At 41.1% G+C, this 16,959-nt stretch overlaps 1 pseudogene; it reads right to left on the bottom strand.

Annotated features, from left to right (window-relative positions):
• Nucleotides 1-14,327: 14,327 nt before the first annotated feature.
• Nucleotides 14,328-14,886, bottom strand: LOC118523856 (small ribosomal subunit protein uS15 pseudogene; annotated as a pseudogene).
• Nucleotides 14,887-16,959: the final 2,073 nt, after the last annotated feature.

The following is a 16,959-nucleotide window of genomic DNA, read 5'->3' as shown; positions in this document are numbered from 1 at the left end:
GAACAGAAACTGTTCATGCCAGATGAGAAAAAGATGATGTCCATGAGAGTGAACATCCGCTTCTGTGTTGACAAAGAGGATCATGATCCTGTCTTATGCTGTTTGTTCAAGCTTTGGAGATATTTGAATCAGAATGAATATTCCCAATGGAGAATGCTTACGTTCTAGAAAAGACATTGAGAACAAAGAGAACAAAGAGAAACAGAGGGAACAAAATATTGGGGATGCGATATTTGTCATATTAAAGAAGAAGCACAAACTGAAAGCTTAGCACATACATCTGTCAAATCACTCTGGCTGCTATAGGGCACCTCTCTTCAAAGCAGCTCTGAAAACTTCCAAACACGAAGGACTTGTGGTCTTATTTTCAGAGAGGTTATATAAGTAAACGCTTCAAGCAAGATTGAGTGGGGAAAGGCTTCCATGTGGCCACAGCAGTGTTGAAATAGGGGGAATGTGGGGCACCTGGGTGGCTCTGTTGGCTAAGTGTCTGACTCCTGATCTCAGCTCAGGTCTTGATTTCAAGGTTGTGAGTTCAAGCCCCATGTGGGGCTCCATGCTGGGTGTGGAGCCTACTTAAAAAGAAAGAAAGAAAGAAATAGGAGGAATAGTAGGCAAGTAGATGTGAATGGCACTTGTTTGGCCACCCCAGAGAATCTTCCTGTCTGTATGGGAATGCAGGACATAAATACGGTTTGTGTATATTTGCAAAAAGCAAAGAGACCCTATGTCATAGGTAATCTCAAGATTTTGATGTTTAATAAGGAAGCTGAAGAACATAGCTTCAATGATTAGGATAAATAATCCTAGAAGTATTCAGTGTTTAAAGGAGTTTTACACACACACACACACACACACACATCCATGGAGAAAAACACTTTGTTTGAAGAGAGCAACTATTTGCAACTTGTTACGGTCTTTCCAGTCTTGCTCTATGTATGTATAGTTTTTAAACCTTTGTGGTCAATGTGTTGAATATTTCATGAGTGACCTCAGACAAACCACTTCAGTTTCACTCGTCTGTTTTCTTATCAGCAAATGGAGAGAATTGCTTCTATTTCACAAGGTTGTTGTGAAGAATAAATGAGGTAATGTAACATAAACACAATTTGTGAACTCAGAAGTATAAAATTACGAAGTATAATACGTGTGATTGTTTCTTATATGCTTTCCTATATATCAGTTTTAATGGTCACATATTATTCTAACTGAATTACTGCCATAGTTTATTTAACCGTTGTCCAGTTGTTACTCATTCTTGCTTCTTGGCCATCATAAATAAAGTTGATTATAAACATCTCTGCATGATTAGCATTTTTCCCTACTGAAATAGTTCCTTAGGATGAATTCCTAGAAGTGGAATAAGTGGGTCCAAGTAGTTGGAACATTCTTCTTTAAATGATGTACATCTTCTTAGTCCAGAAAAAAAAAACAACAACTTCAAAAACCAAAAAAACAAGTTAATTATGATGCACTGCAATTCAGATGAATTGAAAAACTAAATCTAATCCTGGCGATGATAACAACTCAGCACATATAAAACCACATCAGCATAATTTTCAAATAATTACATTTCCTTCGATCCTGGAACATGTCTTCCAATGGCTAAAAATCCTTTTTGGAATGTGGCAGGATAGAGCATGAAATGCCAAGACCGTGACCTGGTAACCTTCTTGTCCAGTTTTAGCAGCCTCTGTTTACAAGAGACCTCATTTTTAGAGGATAAATTTCTTCCCATCAAGGCTTCAGGCACTTTTTTTTTTTTTTTCAGTTGATTTAGATTCAGAGCAAAGTAATTTTGGTAAAGGATGATTTGCTACATAGATTTTAGGTTAAAGTTGGGGAGATGAATTCTGTGCTGCACATATATAAAATATGAAAATATATTCTTCATGTTCTGTTCCAATTTTCTGGAAATACTATCTTAATATTTATAAAGTATATGCAGATTCCTAGACTCCTGAATATAAATGCTTTTACTCTCTATTATCTAATACATTTTTGGAAGCTTAAATGCTCAGATTGGCAAGAGTTCTCTCTGCCTAAAAGATTCTTTTTTGAATTGAAATTCTGCTTTCCTCTGGGCCATTTCTTTAGGGATGGCTGCAAGAGTCAAAGGAGAAATATCTGAGAAACTAATATGGTTCAGTAAAAACGTTCCCTATGAGATGTTACAGGGGAATACTTACATCGTTAATTAAGGGGCCAATGTGATTGATCATTAAATGATTAGCTCTCCGGGGCTCATTTTGTTTCTCTAGATACTTCTTTTTTTAAATGCCTTGAGAGGGAGTTAAGAAAAGGTATAGTAGACAAGTACTGGCTAAGAGTTAGAATTGATTTATGGTTTCAGCTTTGCCACTAACTAGCTCTATGACCAGATCTAAGTTACGTACCTTGTTTGAGCTTTAGTTTCTTCAACTACAAAGTTGAATCTAGCAAACATTCTGTGGCTCCGTATGGAGCAAAGTCCTCCCCCGCCACCTCCCAACGAAGTCATCTTTTGGGGGCCAAATAACCAAGAAAAGTCTTCTCACTGTTGTGTTACTGCTAGCGCGTTGCCTTTGTGCAGGTGTGGGCGGCGGGGTGGGTGAGAAGAGAGATTTCCACTTCGCTACGTATCAGCAGTTGAAAAACAGATTGAAAAAACACTGCGCTCTCCTGTGTTTGGGCAAACAGGAATCAGGTCACCCTGACCTCATGGTCCCACAGACACTGCCAGGAAGCCTGCAAAGTCCGTCCAGTGCTGCTGAGACAGCAGGTTTGGCGGGGCCGAGAGGAAGCTGGAAGGAGCAGGGCAGCAAGGTAACGCTGTAAAGGGGCGAGTGTGGGGCGAGGACTAAGTACCGAAATAACACCTGCCCCACTGGTCATTATTAGCGCTTTCAGAAATCCCTTGATGACACAATTCACAGCGCTCGAAACAAATAATACATTATATGTTTAAAAAAAAAAAGAAGATAGCAGGAAGGGAAAAATGAAGGGGGGGAATCGGAGGGGGAGACGAACCACGAGAGACTATGGACTCTGAAAAACAAACTGAGGGTTCTAGAGGGGAGGGGGTGGGGGGATGGGTTAGCCTGGTGATGGGTATTAAGGAGGGCACGTATTGCATGGAGCACTGGGTGATATGCACAAACAATGAATCATGGAACACTACATCAAAAACTAATGATGTAATGTATGGTGATTAACATAACATAATAAAATTAAAAAAAAGAAATCCCTGGATGAGCCAATAGAATTACCTAGGGAGGGGAAAAATCCCTTTAACTTAAGCGAACTTCACTTCAGGTTCATTCATACTTGAAAAAAGTTAACTGCAATACTTGTACTTGTTGTTAAGGCATTAAGATTCCTTTCAGATTCAAATTCTGGCAGTGGCTTCTTTAGGTCTTCCTTCCATGTTTCTCCGGCCTTGCTGTTGAATCTCAGACCCAGGCTGGTTGGATCAACTCCTACCAAGTACCGTTGTGAGAGCTGAGTGAAAGCAAGCGCCCGGTCTCCTTCCCTTCCAGTCCCACTTCCTCTGCCCAGCCCCGGGGCGTCGGTGCCGGCCCTCCTAGCAGCGTGGCTAGCCTGGCCTGCACACCTCTGCTAAAGGCCCTCACTCTTTCACCCATGCCTAAAACCTCTCTGACCCTGACTTCTGCTCTTGGTGTATACCCTGCTCCTTCTCCCCACAAGCCCTTAGCTCCCGGAAGATCATTTGCCATAGGCTGCCAGTTGACCTTCCCTGGCTCTCTCTGCCTAGAAGGTTCTTGCCCCGTTTGTTGGCGTAGTAAACGCGTACACTTGCCATCCTTCAAGACTCAGCTACAATGTCTCTTCCAGGCACTGTACTGCTTCCTCCTTCCGCGGAGCTGCCTCAGCACCCAAGAAAATAATATACACACAGGACACTGAGTGTCTCAGGGTCATGCATTTTATTTTGGGTTTTATATTTTGAGCTCAGAATCAGGGAAAGGGGTGCTCAATAAAATGCTGAATACATATTTAGACCTGTGTTTCAATAACCTCATCTTCAATTCTTGTTTAGAACAAGGTGGTGGGGGGAGGGGTTTAAATGACAAAAAAAAAGTTGGGGGGGAATTTATAGTAAACCATGTTTGTAAAATGGGACCAGATGACCCAGAAGCCCTTTCAGGTTCAAAAATCTTATCTAAGAGAAAATTCCCTCAACACCTCACCCGACACCCTGTCCCACGAATTTCTCTTATACTTTCTATCAACCATGGACTCATTTAGATTAACCAGTTACTCTTTAAAATCTTTATTACTTGCTAGGAAAGCTAAGTGCAATTTACTGTAAATAAGAATCCCCCTAGAGAGAGCTATGAAGTGGGGAGGGTGAGCAGTGGTGAAGCACACTTTGAATGCGAAGGCTCTTTCCTGCCATCCAAGTCACAGCTCCAGTGCTAATTAGTGCTCCTGAACTTCAAGCCACTCTTGGCCCAAATTCCTGGCCCAGGCAAAGCCAGTCTCCATCGTGTAAAGAGCCAGGGCATCCTTGCCAGACAAAGCTAGTTTTAAATCCTGGCTCTGTCACATCCTGGCTCTATGATTTTGGGTAAGTTGTTTAACTACCCGAGCTTCTATTTTCTCACCCATAAAATGGTGATAACAGCAGTAGAGTCCTCATAAATTGGTAAGAGGATTAAATGAAATGATGGGGCCAACGTTGTCATATAGCAGGTGCACAGAAGTAGTAACTATTATATGTGTGCCTGCCTCCGGGGTCCTCAGACTTCCCGGGAGTGGGTGTGGATTGGGGGGTTACTGGGTCTGGCTCTGAACCGGAGATGGTGTGGACTGGGGGGTTGTTCTGGGCATGGGACAGGAGGTCTGGGGAGGATACTCGGTCAGGTATGGCCCAACATGGAATCCTGAGCTGTGATCTGCTAGGGCTGCCATTTTCCAAGAGCTCCAGGACAACCATGACCCACAGTCGGCCAAAGGGGGTGCTGGCTGATTAGATTCAGGGGGCTCTACTCCCTCTTCCAATGGAAGAGGAAAATCTTTTCCATTCCCAACTCTCTGAACTAGGAAGGACACTGAATTTTATAGAGCTGTAAAACACACAGAAACTTTTATTTGGACATGAAATAAAATACCAGAATCAGTTTTGTACCTGCGACTAATCTTTCTCCCTTTTGGAAGTGAAGCCCATGGAGGGTTATCTCTCACATTCTCTCTTAACGTGGGGAATTCTGAGCAGCTACCCTTGAGCCCCATCTCAGACATGTTGAATCAAGATCTCTGAAATGGGAGTGGAGAACTGACCTTAAATCAAGTCATCCAGGTAACCCCGATGCACCTTGAACCCTTGCTTCTTCCGGTGCAGTCCCTGGGCAGCAGTGTCCACATTACTCGGGAGCGTATAAGAAATGCAGAACTTCAGGGCACCTGGGTGGCTCAGTTGGTTAAGCGACTGCCTTCGGCTCAGGTCATGATCTTGGAGTCCCGGGATCGAGTCCCACATCGGGCTCCCTGCTCAGCAGGGAGTCTGCTTCTCCCTCTGACCCTCCCCCCTCTCATTCTCTCTCTCAAATAAATAAATAAAATCTTAAAAAAAAAAAAAAAAGAAATGCAGAACTTCAGGCCCTGCCCCAGATCTACTGAGTCCGCATTTTTAAAAAAAAGGGTGCTAAAATATTCACAGCACAAAATTTACCATCTTTGCTATTTTTTTTTTTTTACTGTCTTCACTATTTTTAAGTGTGCCTTCCAGTAGTGTTAAGTGCCTTCAGGTTGTTACGCAACCCATCTCCAGAACTCTCTTCCTCTGCAAAACTAAAACTCTACACCTATTAAAACAACATCTCCCTATTTCCCTCTGGCAGTCACCCCGAATCTGCATTTTCACGGGATCCCCATGTGATTCATATGCCCATTAAAGTTTGAGCAGCGCGGCCCTACATACGAGAACCAGAGGCAATAAAATCAGGAGCCACCGTGAGTTTACTGAAGCAACCAGGCCCCCTACTTGGGTGAGGCAATGGGGAGCAGCCTGCGGAGCAATGATCAGTTCCTCTAGACAGTTCTGGTGCGCGCTCATGTTTGAGACCCACTGCTGTAGAGCACTGAGATGCAGCCCTGCCCACATACTGGAATCATCTGAGAACTTTAAAAACCCATGACTGAGACCCAGCCCAAATTAACTCACTCTAGAGGCAGGGCCCAGGCATCTGCATTCTTAAACTCTGCCGGTGATTCTGGTAACGTTGGTTTCAGAGCCACCAATCTGGAGGGATGAAAGAGGCGAATAGGATAAAGTGGACTCCACAACAGTGTGTGGCCATTAGAGGGGAATGATGGTATCAGGGAAGGCATCATGACTGCTTTTCCATTTTATAGCTGCCCAGCTACCATGATAGGAGTGATTGCTCTGGGGAGCTTAAAAAAAAAAAAAAAAAAGCTGTGTTTGTGAAAAAAAAATAGCTATCTTATTAGAAGCTCTAACACTTTAATGCAAAAATCTCTGCCACCTCCTCTCCCATTACTTGTTATTATTTTGCTCTGCTTATTTTCTTAAAAGCATTTGCTACAATTAGCAATTATCATGCTTATTGTCTGCCTCCTCTCACTAAAGCGATAGCTTCATCTCCGGAAGAGCCAGGTTCATGAGCTCCTGCTCACCTACCTCTCCCTCTTACAGAGGCCTTCGAGAAATGCTTGAGCTAATGAAACACATATACCAATCAATCCTGCTATGCCACCAAATCACTTCCCAAATCTGTGGCCCTAGAGCAACGGAGCGTGATATAGAAAGAGCGGAGCAGTCTTCGGACGGTGAAAGAGACTACTGAACTGTCAGGACCGAGAGGCTCACGGTGGGGGGCGGTCTGCATAAAGCTGTCAAGGTCAGTGGTGGTGAGTTTTCCCAGGTGGAAGAGGCCAGTGAAGGTAGCAGTACAGACTGATTCACCGGGTAGAATTCTTGGGTGAGCAGTAGGGACTTAGAGCTAGTGAAACCTCAATGTATCAATGTGACCTCATCCAGAACCTCCCAGCTGGGGAGGCTTGGATTACAATACAGTGATGCCACCCTTCATGGAGAATTCTGTACTGAAATGGGCATAGATTTTGGAACAGACCTGCATTCAAATTCCGCTCCCTCTCAGGGCTGCCTGTTCAACCATGGGAAAGTACTTATCTGAACTTTAGCTTCCTCATCTGAAAATGGGATAGCAATATTTACCCTATAGTTTATGTGAAGCACTCCGTAAAGTGCCTGACACATAGCAGCACTCAATAAATGTTAACTCCCCAATCTGTGATCCGGATTTCCTTACCCATTCTTTCTTAAACCCTTTCTTCCTTTAGTTACACTCTTACTGCCCATCACTAGAACCACAGGCAATCACTTATGGCACTTCTGTTCTGTGCCAGTGGTTGGGAAAAAAAATCACACACTGACTTGTCGATGGTCTTCTAGCATTATGTTGAGAGTTTTTGTATATAGTGAATACATGAAAAGTTGAAGGATCTATTTAACTTATTTCTAAGGCCAAATGGAAATGACTTTTGGGACGAGAACCTTCTGTTCTTTCTGTCCTCTGGCACTGAATTCTGCAGTCAGGCACAGAGCTGATACACACTTTTCAGTTCTCAGTAAACAAAATGCTTCAGACAGGGAACAGTGGTTGCTCCTTGAAGCTTCTGTATCCTTCCAATCAACCTCTCCACAAACATGGCCCATTTGTGTACTGCTGACACTGCAAATCCATTTAAGCTCTTATGATATACCATACTGATTGAAACAGGTTTTACTCTTTTGTTCATCAGATTTTTATGTGCTTTAACTCTTAATAGAATTCAAAGTACTATGAAAAGAGATGGAGCATCTTTACATCATCATGATGTTATTTATATTAACAAATGGCAGAGAATATAAATCCCTCCGCCCCGTTGAATCTCCCCTTTTCTTTTACTAACAGATCCCAAGTTTTCAGTTGATGCATTGAAGTCCAGTTAAAAAATGAGATTTTCTAGTCTCATTTGCAGTTGACTGGGTCAGAAGACTAGGTGGTTGCCATAGAGATGCAAGTAAGAGTACTATGTAGTACTTCTGAGGGAATCTCCTTATAAATAAAGTGTTATATGTTTATTTGTCCTCATCGGTTGCCAGCCTGGAACGTGGATGAGAAGGCTGGAGCAGCAGTTACTTTCTTAGACCATTAGTACAGACGCCACACCTTAGAGATAGTAGACCTGACGGCCAGAAGGAGACTGAGTCCTTCATGAATTTGGAGCACTTCGCCACACCAACCCCAAACTGCCTACTTGTAAGATCCCTTTGCAAGAGAAAGTGGCCAACTGTTATATGCGAAGTATAAACTGTTATATTAGCTGAACCTAATTTTTTAAAACATTTTTAGGGGGAGGGGCAGAGGAGAGGGAGGGAGAGAGAGAGAATCTTAAGCAGGCTCCACGCTCAGCACATTAGCCCAGTGTGGGGCTTGATCTCACAAACCTGAGGTCATGACCTGAGCCAAAATCAAGAGTCGGACGCTTAACCAACTATGCTACCCAGGCACCCCCTAGCTGAACCTAATTTGAACTGATACAAGATATAGTTAAATCATGCTTCTTTCTTTTTTTTTTTTAAGATTTATTTATATTAAAGAGAGAGAGAGTGTGAGCATGAGCGGGTGGGGCAGAGGGAGAGGGAGAGAGAATCTCAAGCAGACTCCACACCGAGCAATGCAGGCTCTATCTCAGGACACTGAAACCAGGAGTTGGATGCTTAACCGATTTTGCCACCCAGGTGCCCCAAATTATGCTTCTTTCATATTCAGTTCACACGCATGAGATTTAATCACAGATAATTAATGCACTGATTCCATTATGATCAAATAATTTATTGTCTACTAATTATACTGAACTGCTGACTGAGTGTTGTCTTTTGATTTATAGTGAAAAATAAAAAGAAAGGTTAAGATGCTTAAGAAAGAGTAGCTAAGGTTGCCTGGGTGGCTCAGATGGTTAAGCATCTGCCTTTGGCTCAGGTCATGATCCCAGGGTCCTGGGATCGAGTCCTGCATCAGGTTCCCTGCTCCTTGGGGAGCCTGCTTCTCCCTCTGCCTCTCTCTCTCTCTCTCTGTCTCTCATGAATAAATAAATAAAATCTTAAAAAAAAAAAAAAAAAGAGTAGCTGATCCAAAGTCAATTTTAGATAGCAGTCAATAGCCCTAAGCTTCTCTGGGCACGGAAGATTACTCCTTAAGGAAAAGATAGACAAAAGGCACCATAATCTATTTAAGATAAAAGCATCACTATTGGTTTTGTAGATTTTAAGAGCTATTTTTATTTCTCTTAAGTTTTAAACAGATTTTAGACACATTTATTGTGCTAGACAATTTTCATCACTAGTAAGAAATAAAGTCTCATCCTAGAAACACACATTTTTTGTCTTTGCTTGTTGTTGGAAAATGAGCAGAGTAGGAGAGAAACAGAGCAAGAAGACTAAGGGAATATAACCTAAAGAGAAAGAAGTGGAAGATCATGAGGCCAGTCAGTAGGAAAAGTGGGAAAAGTAGAACTTGGAGGAAGATAATGATAGAGTGTGTCCTATTGGCTGGCTGGCATAAAATCTCTACTTGAATAATGGATTTCTGTTTACCAAGGCCACGAATGACCTCAGTCAGAGAATAGGTGTAGAAACACAGGGAGGGTTGCCCTGGTTATGGGTGAGGGAAGGGATGACTATAAAGTAGGAGGCAGTTCTTTTGGGTAATAGAAAAATATAAAGTCTCCACACTCAAACAGTCCAAGATAACCATGATTGGCCATAATGTTTGTCATATATAAATATCAGGGAATGATTCAGGTTTTGTACCTCACACTTAATGCTGTTTTGGAGAACTTCTTTACAAAAAATACAAAATTAATTTCAGGGTCTTGAAAGAGAGTCATGTAAGCAAGAGCTCCTGAGCCATAAACTTGGTTAGCTTCACTGTAAATACAACTCTGGTCATTATTTATATTCTTAAAAACAATAAAAACAGGGACCATAATATACATACTCTTCTGTAAACTTGTTTCCACTCAACTATGTATCTTGGGTACCCTTCCCTATCAATACATATGATTCTAGTTCATCTTGTAATTTTGTGGTTGTCCCAATATTCATTATATACTCACTGAATGATATTTAAATTATTTCCACACTTTGATCCTCTCACTGGGGGTTGCATTATATAGCAGAGCCTAGAGTATGATAATCCCTAAAGAAATATTTGTCAAATTGGTGCATTGTCCTGAGCTATGTAGTCTCCGGGTGTGACAGAGTTAAAAGATGGTGATCCCTACTTTGAAGCTGCCTCTGGCTGGAGTTGTGACAGAGAGAACAAAGCTCCACTCTTCAGTTCCTCCCCTGTCCTTCTTCTGTGTAGCCTTCCTTCCTCCCACTTCCCCTGGCTGTCAACACCCAGCCTAGCTCTTAGTGAAGGATGGCAAACCTCACTGAACAGGTTTGGCCAGAATGTAAGTTGGTCTTTCAGGAATATGCTCTATGTTTCAAAGCACTTTTAACTTTATAGGGGGAAGTTTCCTGGACATTCATCCTCTGAATCAAGGACAGCAAAGTCCCAAACCTAAAACCTGAAAGACAGTGGCAATCTGAGGGTCTTGAGTACATTAAAGCTGTTGTGAATTTGAAAAACAAAGAACATTAAAAGTGAATAAAACTTTCACAAGATCAAGGAGCATGGAACTCTAGAAATAAGGTTCTGTTTCTATTCTTATGTGATAGAATGGATAATGAATATGTTGCCTTTAGCTGGGTCAAAGGGCATAATCAGTTCATTTATTTTTAGAGACATTCTCTAGAAATAATAAGCAGACTGAAAGTACCAGCAGAAGAAACAATAGGTTTAAAATCTATCATCCCCAAATAATGCATAGAGTTTTGATGTTGTTAATACAAAAAAATTATATGCCCATTTCCTTGAATAAATCCCTATGTGATTTATGGAAGATAGTGGAATATTTTCCACTATTAATTTCTCTTATATCCAGCCATGTGGTCTTCTAATATAAACTGGGATCACTCTTCTCTATGGATTCAGTCATATCCCCAGGCTCAGGAGGATCCCTGAGCAGGGAGCCCAATGCAGGACTTATTCTCATTTCCTAATAGTACTTACATTGTTTTTCTGATATTTACCTCTTTCCTATGGAGTCCTGACATTTCAGGAAAGCGGACCCGACCTTCAGCTCAAGAGGTGGGCTGAAGGCCACCAGCCCATGGCAACCCTTCGGTCAGTTCATCTGTTCAGGGATGTGCCTGTGGACTCAGCAATCCAATCAAGGGGAATCTCAGTCTCATGCTTGTAAGGCAGAGGCTGAGGTGCTCTGCTTCTTACTGGATCCAAGCTAGAGAACATTTACCTCCCACTGCAGCTGGCAAAAACTAGTTAAACATTCACCACTTTTTCTGGACATACAGCTCAACGACATTTCCTGGCTCCCTTAACAGTCACGTGTGGCCATGTGACTGAGTTCTAGCCAATGGAATGTGGCAGATTGACATCTCACCTTTCAAGCCTGACTCCTCATAAGTGATCTTCCATTTTCTTTTCCAGTGTTCCCACTGAATGGAGAACCACAATGCAAGCAGCCTGAGTAAGCACTTGGAGGATAGCTTCCCAGGACGATTGCTTGCTGAGGAACACTGGACTGAACACTTGCATGGAGAAACAAATTTATACTGAGTTAAGTCACCGGAATTTTGAAGTTATCAAAGGCAGTGTTGACCTTCCCCGATTGGTTCTCTTCCTTACCTCTACATCTTCCGTTTTATTATCCCATGAATCCTTGTTGTTGATTAAACATGTTTAGGTTGGGTTTTTCTTACTGCTTAAACATGGTCGCTGACACTGATCCTGCCTTGCACCCCATCTTATGATGGCTCCGTGGCTTTTTGTTTTGCTGTTGTTGCTTATTTATTCCCAGTGTTCAATGTTACCCAGCCTAAGGAGAGTGGATCTTGTTTGGTTAATAGCTTAACTAGCAATTATGGTTAGGTGCTCTGCCTATTTTCTTTGTTCATTTGTGACTAAAACAGGTCTTTTTATTTTTTTTTTTACTGCAATTTTCTCTCCATTTAGGGATTGGGGGTAATCACCACAGGTTCTCTGCTGCTCCTGGTTAATTACTTAATGCTTCCTAATCACTTACTGAAGAACTTAGCACCAGATAGTTTAAAGAATAGCACAAGGTAAGAAAAAAATGAAAATTTGGACAGGAGCACCTCATCCATGCTTGCATAGGGCTTATATTTCTCTATGACCAGATCAAAGCATCCACATTCCCTCTTCCCACAATTTTCACAGGGACCAAGAGTGTGTGATGTATGATATACTGTATTCTTACAATAAAGAAAGAAAAAAAAAGTGAGCTACACAAAAGGAAATGTTATTAAGAAAATCAATAAGGAAGAGAACATACATTTATAGTATATACTGTATTTATTGAAAAAAAATCTGATGTAAGCAGACACACACAGTTCAAACCTGTGATGTTTAAGGGTCAGCCATATACAAGTAGGATGGTGGAAGGTATGGGCAATCAGGGCCTAGAAGGGGCATCCAAGCATGTCTTTGAATTATTTATTCTTATTAGGATATAAGTTCCTAGAGTGTAGGAACCTAATCTGTCTTTTTCACTGATATATCTTCAGTACCTAATATAGTATCTGGTACCTAAGCGATGCTAAATAAATATTTGTGGAACAGAAGGAATGCTTGGCAATAATGTCATCAGAAATGGATGTCATATAAATCACTTTGGCAGCTGTGTGGGACCTGGTAGGGGAAACCAGTCAGGAGGCTCATGCAATATTCCAGGTAGGGAATGAGACCTCAATATGGCAAATGAGAGCAGGATAAGGCAGAGGGGACATATTTGAGAAATGTTTATAAGGTAAAATCATTAGGACTTGGTAATTGGATGGAGGAGATGAAGGAGAGACTAGGGTTACTCTTAGTGATAAAGAATACAGAGCAGAAGCAGGTTTGATGGAGAGGATAAAACAGAAGACACCCACGTGGCTAGGAATTGGCTTTTAATAAAATCTTTCTCCCACTGCCATCTCATTAATCACACTTGACCCTCTTTGGGACCACCCAGACAGGTTCAAGTCACAACCATACTGTCATATTCATTCAAGGCACATTTGCATAATTTTGAAATTATATAATGTATAAAATTCTAAGTTAGAATACATGTATATATTTTAAGTAATATATGTTATTTAAAAATGTATGTTAGACCTTCTTACTGTATCTTCCAGGTGTTTTCTCTCTGCTTTATATTTTTCATATTTTTGGCTCCCTGAAATTCTTGATAAATATATGTATGTATATATGTGTGTTTGGGTGTGTGTACAATTGCAATAATATTGAAATTATAATCTATGAAAGTGATTTTATTTCAGAGAAGATACTATTTCCCTAACCACTAAAGGAGATAAACTTTTTCTTTTATTAAGTCTATTGTTTATCATTAGAATGTAGCATGAGATTATTTTTATTTAAATAGATAATTTAGATGTATTCTTAATCTGACATATAAATGAGTTTTTATTTATTAAATTAATATTTAATTTACAAATGACACATTTCTTTCTCCTCCATTTTACTTTCTTTAGTTTTTAGTATTGAGTTATAGCCTCTGTGAATGATCAAAATAAGGGACACAGCTTCTTTTGATTCTTTTTTTTTTAAGATTTTATTTATTTATTTGAGAGAGAGGGAGAGTGTGTGCAAGAGAACGCGAAAACATGACGGGGGGGTGCGGGGGGAGGAGGAAGGGGAGGGAGAAGCAGACTCCCTGCAGAGCAGGGAACACGACACGACACAAGGGGCTTGATTCCAGGACCCCAGGATCATGACCTGAGCTGAAGGCAGCCACTTAACCGACTGAGCACCCAGGCACCTCTCATCTTTTGATTCTTGACTTCTAAGTAGCATTATATATGGTTAAAACCTAACTCTACTAGTCATCTATTTATATTTTTATTAATTGTTATATCACATAAATATGATAGACAAATGTAGGAATAAAAATAAATGATAAAATGACTATCTGATTCTCCCCATCCAACTTAAGAAATGCCAATTAGATCCAAAAGTAATTTTTGAATATCATATAATACATATTTGTGGCAGATATTTCAGAAAGTACAGGAAAGAATGAGGAAGAGGAAGAAAAATCATCTATAATATTATTACCCTACAGCAACCAATATAGCATTTTTATAGGCTTCCATCAAATATTTTTATGCAGGAAATCATATTATAGAAACAACTTTGTATCTTGCCTTTTCTTTTTCTTTTTCTTTTTTTTCTAGTTAGACAATGATTTTATTGCTTGAGTACATAGTCAAATTTATGCGACCAGGGCAGAGGCTGTGGATGACTCATATTTCCAATTGGTGGGGGGAGGACTCGTTTAGTCTTACAATATTGAGCCAACCGGTGAATATGGCTCTCAATCAGAATCAGTCAAAATTTAGCATCCTTGTCGTTTCTGTTCCTCTCAAGATGCTTTCGAACAGCAACAGCTTTCTTAATCAAATGGTAAAGATCCTCAGGAAATTCAGGAGCAAGTCCTTTGGACTTAAGAATTCTCAAGATTTTATTGCCTGTCACAAAACGTACTTGTGCAACGCCATGGGAGTCTCTCAAGATCACACCGGTTTGTGAGGGAGTCAGGCCCTTCTTGGCCAGTTTGTGGATCTGCTCCTTCACGTCGTGAGACGTCAGTTTCAGCCAGGTGGGGACTCTGCGGCGGGAAGGCAGAGCCGACCGGGACAGGCCCTTCCCGGGAGTGTGCATGCGACCCATGATGGCGGCGGTCAGGCGCGAAAAAGAGAGCGAGGGTAGGAACCTGTATCTTGCTTTTTCTTCTTAATATTGGATCACAGGTATTTTCTTCTATTACTTCTATTGTAGACATCTATTTTAATAGCTGCAAAATATCCCACTGTATGACTGAGTCATAACTTTTATTTTTATTTTTATCATGAATTTTCTAGTTTTTTTAAAGATTTTATTTATTTATTTGAGAGAGCAGGAGAGAGAGAAAGCACAAGCACGGGGGAGGGGGAGACAGGGAGGGTGAAGCAGGCTCCCCACTGAGCAGAGAGCCCAACACAAGGCTCGATCCCAGGACCCTGGGATCATGACCTGAGCTGAAGGCAGACGCTGAATGGACTGAGCCACCCAGGCGCCCCTGAATCATAAATTTTTTTTTTTTAATATTTTATTTATTTATTTGACAGAGAGAGACACAGCGAGAGAGGGAACACAAGCAGGGGGAGTGGGAGAGGGAGAAGCAGGCTTCCCGCCGAGCAGGGAGCCTGATGCGGGGCTCGATTCCAGGACCCTGGGATCATGACCTGAGCCGAAAGCAGACACTTAACGACTGAGCCACCCAGGCGCCCCCCTGAATCATAAATTTTTAAACTGTCTCCTAAACTATCCCTTAAACTGTTGGACTTGTAAGTTACTTCCAGTTTTTCATTATTATAGACATACTCTGATGCACATCTTTTGCATAAAGACGTTTTCGTATTGTGCTGCTGTGTACTGTATGTATACCATGCGCTCTATCTTCTCTCAGATATGTGCCCCAAAAGTAGAGTCACCAGACCAAAGGAAATGAGCACTTTGAGGTTCTCAATACATAGGCCAATTGCTTTCCCAAAAGGTTCTAGCAATTAGTAATTCTGAGAGCACCCCTTCACAACACGCTTGTAAACACAGATCTAGTTATTTTTTGTTTTTCAAAGCACATAGATGAGAAAGTATGAATGGGACCATTTTAGCCACATGATTCTTTTAACTTGATTCTTAGTCCTGTTGATGGTAATATAAACCAACAGGTCACATGCATCTGTGCATAATTTTGTAGGTGATTTTATAAAATACAAAACTTTAGAATCACAAAATGCACGTGCAGACCGCATCTCGGAGGTCATGGATGTAAGATCATCAGTTGGCAGCTGTTTTTGGTTAGCATATTGAAAATATTATACCACTGGTTTCTGGCTACCTCTCTGGCTGCTCAGAAATCAACTCAAAGTCCAACTGCACTTTCTACAAAGGTAATCTGACTTTTCCTCTGGCTGTTCTCCTTTTCTCCAATCACCACTATGTCTTTAGTTTTCTTCAGTTTCACTCTGCCGTATCTAGGTATGGATTTTTAAATTATCCTTCTTGGTATTAACGGGACTAGCGAGTCTGGAAACAGCGTCTTTTATTAGCTCTGGAAAAGTCTAAATCATTATTTCTTTAAGTATTGCATCTTCCCTATTCTCTCTTTCCTCTCCTTCTAGGATTTTGATCGAATGTATAGTCGCTAGATGTTTGATAATATTAAGGTATTATTATACGTTTTTAGGTCTAATAATGACGTTGTGGTTATTTTAAGAGTCCTTATGGTTAAAAGACATAATTATTTTTTTGGTGAAAAAATTTATATTTAGATATAGCCAGCTGAACTCAATTTAGATGATCCCAATTTTGTTGGCAACATCCAAAGCATCATCGTCAGGAGGCAGTCCAACATATGACTTCTCTCCATCGGGCTTGATCAGGGTGTTGACCTTGGCCACATCAACGTCATTGAGCTTCTTCACAGGCTTGTTAGCCTTGAGGCCCACAATGAACACAAGTGTGTTGTCTTCTATTTTCTTCATGGCTGACTCAATAGTCATGGGGAATTTGATGATGGCATAGAAATCAACTTGTTTCTCCTGGGGGTGCTCTTTCAAGGATTTTTGGGCTGCCTTTGGAGACACAGTGTCTTGGGCTTTTGGAAGGTAGGTGATGTGCTGAACTTTTTCTTATTTATTTTTTCTTTTTGTGACTATGGACATCGTTCAGCACGCCTTTCTTGTCTTCAAGGCTTTTGCTTTTGCTTCGGTTTTGGGAGGGGCAGGGGCTTTCT

This window comes from Halichoerus grypus, chromosome 3 (assembly GCF_964656455.1).
Source record: "Halichoerus grypus chromosome 3, mHalGry1.hap1.1, whole genome shotgun sequence".
NCBI lineage: Eukaryota > Metazoa > Chordata > Mammalia > Carnivora > Phocidae > Halichoerus > Halichoerus grypus.
Note: the sequence above shows the minus strand (reverse complement) of the source record. Positions and strands in the feature narration are given on the sequence as shown.